The sequence below is a fragment of the Amphimedon queenslandica genome, unplaced genomic scaffold (assembly GCF_000090795.2).
Source record: "Amphimedon queenslandica unplaced genomic scaffold, v1.1 AMPQUscaffold_12545, whole genome shotgun sequence".
NCBI lineage: Eukaryota > Metazoa > Porifera > Demospongiae > Haplosclerida > Niphatidae > Amphimedon > Amphimedon queenslandica.
In genome coordinates, this window is record NW_003547218.1 from 13,759 (window position 1) to 18,305 (window position 4,547).

Here is a 4,547-nt window from a genome sequence, read left to right on the forward strand (position 1 = left end):
TCTTCTCATCAGGAGATATCAATATAAACTGATCAACACCATACCTAATGATTGATTGTATTTGGAATAATAATTATGAACTACATGCAAATATTGTACAAAATAAACAGCATGCATGCTTTATGAGCTTTCATGGCATTTGGAGCATTTTTTAAAATTCATAACAAATCCAAATTTGATTGGAAACAGCTTAAACTTGCTACAAACCATAAGAACATGTACATGTATCAGAAAAAAATTTAAAATTAACATTCTCTCCTAGTCATTTTTGAAAAAATTTGGCCAAGAACCCTGTACTGTAGTACAAACTTTATGTGCACTATGCCAATATCTTGTGGAAAACCCTGATATAAGCTATTAAATGTACATGTAAATGAACATGAATAAAGACATATACAACAAATTGTGAATGCACATAGTCAAAAAATTATTATCAGAAAATAATGAGTTGTATACCAAATGTCACCATCCTGAAATTATTAGAAATAATAATTACAAGTACCAGTACATGTACATGTATACGACTATACAATAATTATTACCATCTAGAGATATGATGATGAGCTCTTGGAGGGAAATCATTTGATGAATCCATCATATGTACCATAGCATCAGGCCAATCCTGATCTATACCAAACCACACCCACTACCACCAATCACCTCATTGTTTGGATATCGGTCGTTTCTTCTCACCAGACACGTGGAGGCTAACAATGAAATTATGTCTAACATAAGAGAACTTCTCTGACTTCCTATGCTGTGGCCAATAACCAGAATCTGCCTTTAAGAAGAGATACAGTGACTGAGAGACTCTTAATGTCTTACTGAATAAGTGGATGCAGTGAGGCCCCACTGTTGCAATATGTCTTCAATGGTGGAGACAAAACTAGAGAATGTTTGATAAATTATATAAAGGAGCTGATACTTACCTTTCCCACGGGGAGGCATTAGTAAAATCTGTTATCTCAAAGTTCATCATCAGACATCAGTTTCATGACACATTTTGTATTCTAATAATAAGAATTGAAATAAAAATTATTTCATTTAGCCACGCCCTTAAAATTATATTTATAAATTCCCAAAAAGCATTGAAGCAACGAACTAGTCTCACGGCGAGACTAGCAAAGAACTGCAAAGAAGAGGAAACTAAAGGAAGAAAATTTCAATGCGAGGTCCTGGCCTCAGGACAGGATTAATTCATTGCTATGGCTACTAGTCAAACTTGTTTAGGTAATCAGTAGTTTATACATTTATGATGATAAAGATTTCTTCATTTTTGTTTTTATGTGTAGGTGTTGATGATCTTGTTGATGTTCTTGACTTATTGAAGGGATGTGGGTTTCCTAAAGTAAATTGGTATGATCTTGGACTGAGACTAGGACTAAGGAAGAGTACACTGGACGTCATAGAAAAGAATCATCCTCATGATGTATCTCGTTGTATGACAGAGTGCCTCTCCCAATGGTTAAGTAGAGCTGATAATGTTGACAGTAGAGGAGGAGCCAACTTGGACTCACTGTCAGATGCTCTACAATCTATGAATGAAACTACTGTAGCCGAGAAGTTAAGTGAGTCAACCATAACTGTATGTAACTATAATCATTGTATTTTCTATCATAGAACATCAGGTTCTTATTAATATTTTTAATGATTGTCATACTGTCCTGTCTCAGTCTCTTTGTGATTCTGTTAGTATTGCTTGGTTACTTTATGGTGAACGTATGTTAACACAAGAAGCAGTTAGTAGAGTAGTGTCAGCTAGTCCCTCTATTCCTAATCAACGTGAGGCTCTATTAACTGGTGTCAAAGAAGCTGTTCAAACTGATCCCAACAGTTTACATACATTTGCTAATGTATTATGTACAATAAATGCTAATGTATCACTAGGACAAACTATACTGGATGATATTAGTGAGTATGATAATAAGAATGTTAAGGTTAATTGCTAATCCAACTCCTATACAATTCGTTAATCATTAAAAAGATTTATTCGTAAGACGGCATTACCGTTGAGTACCTTGATTTGTATAGTGACATTTCTTCTTGTAACTAATGACAACTGTTTGTTTATTATGTGTTTAGGTAAGTATTCTCCTACTCCTGAAGTGGCTGTGGTTCCTGAGACTATTAAAGATGACCATAGTGTAGTTTTTATAAGTAATTATAATTATTGATAAAATGATAATGCATTCATTACTAGATAATGCAAGTACTGATGAAACCAATATACCAACTAATCCACAATCTGGTACATTTGTATGTCGTTGTACATGAGATTCCAGTATTTTTAATTTATAGACACATCTGATACAAAAGTTGCCTCTTCCCAATCTCAAACTTTATTACCTCAAGGTATATAAAACAATTTACATTTACTACTGAAGTAATAATATCTTTTATAGTTAAAATACATGTTCCTGTTCCTAAAGACTTACTGACAAACTTTAGCTCAATGAGAATGTCTTATGGAAGGATGTTTTACAATGTTGGCAAGATTATTAAGCGAAAATCTCCTCCTTTAGAAGAAATAAAAGAATTCCTTTCTTGTTGTGGCACTATTCTTAGACGAAAAGTAGAGCAATGTACTAATATTTCTAGTGTCTTGCGTCTTATCCAAAATGAGTGTTCACTGACTGATATTGAACTCCTTCATACTGTAGTGGAAGAAATGGAGATTATGGAAGCTACCAGATGCATTGAGACATACAGAACAGAGTTAAAGGAATTCTGCAAGTCACTCTCCATCAATCTTTGTTTAAAGGAAAGATTTGCTTCCATTTCTCATCTTCAATGTGAAACAGTTACTTTTATTTTTGATTGGGAGCCAGAGGAACATGTACTGAAGGATATTAAGGATATACTATCAAAAGTATCTGGTAAACTACTGGTCATTAAGTATATAGAAACCTCCACTTCAATATCTGTCACTTGCTCCTTTCCTTTCTCTGATGTTGGGTTTACTGTATTGAGGATGATAGAGAATATTCATATACTAATGGGACAAGGATTAAAGAAACTGACTATTGGTAACTTAACATTATGGAGGAGACAAGATGTTAGACAAAAGGTACATGTTCATGTATATTTTGTGCATTAATAGTTGACTACATTCATTTGCACAGGAACTGAAAGAAAAGGATCAAGATTCATTACAACATACAGATGTCAGTGTACATTTAAAAATCATAATTATGCCCATGCAATTTAATACATAATTATTTTTGCATTGAAGTTTTATGTATATATTTTTAGGTTGTGTCTTATATTATGCTTAAAGAAGCTGAATATAAACTAAGAGATGCTGTTAGTATTGAAGAGAAGGTATGCCATTCGTGTACCAGATGGTTGGCTATATTGTACTTGTAATAGGAAACGATTAAATTAAAACAAGAACTATCAGTGATGAAAGTACTGGAGGTTAGCTATTACTGTATAGGGGTTTATTTTGTTGGGATAAAATTTGCAAATTTGTTTGGATTTGCCATTTTGTTGGTATAAATTTTTGCAAATCTTACCACCAGGCTTTCTGCAGCCATTTTCCTAGTTTGCCACACCTCTTTTTTGAATTTAATGAAAATGCAAAATAATTAGCAAAATTTATTTCCAGTGATATGTAGCCCCTATTATGGTATTGCACTATTAAAATTATAAAGGACATGCACAAAACTTTTGTCAGCGTTTGTAATCTTAAATATTTTCATTGCATATAATTATTTTACTGAAAATTCCATATCCTTACCTTTATAATAATTATATCCACAAATTTTACATATAGCCTATCTTGCATTTGTATCATGGAAAGCCATAAGATGAAAGGCACCGCGTTGGATTTATATCTGGTAGACGATCACATGCATCCGGTGCAATATACATATTTACCAGGATGTGACATAGCTATGATTAAAGGCACCGACAGTGCAATATATATATTTCACCGGAAGTAATGCTTGGCTTGTTCAGTTGTGATAACAATGATAACAAAAGGTCATTTGTAAAATAGCAAAATAATTTATTAATAAAAGATTTTGTAAATAAACTGATATAATAGTAATCTTTATTTCTGCAAAGATTGATTGAATTGCATGCCCATTATATTCCAGAATGATTTCAGTCATCGCGACGACCTTTCATCAACAAGTGTAGCTCCCACCAGTCAATTCAAGATGAATTCTGCACCTCTAGGAACATCTAAAGAATATTCTTTAATGCTGGTAACATTTCTACCACCACACCGCCATTCAGTAAGTACCTTCATATCTCTAATAGTGTCTAAGGGTTAGAAACCTGTACTAATCTCTTCCATTTCATCAGCACTAATGAAGGCTAACCTTTATTGAGCACTTTACACACTTTCATTCGCTTCTTTTGCTGTTTTTTCTTGTGGTTCTCCTTCTCCTTCAGCCATATTGGTCCTTTACAGTTGTACCACATGCTACTGAGCATGCGCATAACCTTTCCTTCTTATGGCTTCCCCATTATACCAAGCCATATAGAACATGACCTTTTCCTAGTGATGGGCGAATCCAGAAATTTGCATTCGATTCCGA

The 4,547-nt window shown here is 33.6% G+C and overlaps 2 long non-coding RNA genes across 3 annotated transcripts; one reads left to right on the top strand and one right to left on the bottom strand.

The window, feature by feature from the left end:
• Window positions 1-6: 6 nt before the first annotated feature.
• On the bottom strand, window positions 7-1,031 carry LOC109587516 (uncharacterized). 2 transcript variants are annotated; one of them, XR_002187654.1, is made up of 5 exons: window positions 930-1,031; window positions 826-886; window positions 661-781; window positions 543-627; window positions 7-44 (listed from the first exon to the last, which is right to left on the bottom strand). It is a non-coding gene; the product is annotated as an uncharacterized LOC109587516 (long non-coding RNA). The 2 variants fall into 2 exon arrangements; XR_002187653.1 differs by having other exon boundaries at window positions 543-781.
• Window positions 1,032-3,032: 2,001 nt separating this feature from the next.
• Window positions 3,033-3,418, top strand: LOC109587517 (uncharacterized). Its single transcript, XR_002187655.1, has 4 exons — window positions 3,033-3,067; window positions 3,123-3,164; window positions 3,253-3,321; window positions 3,370-3,418. It is a non-coding gene; the product is annotated as an uncharacterized LOC109587517 (long non-coding RNA).
• Window positions 3,419-4,547: the final 1,129 nt, after the last annotated feature.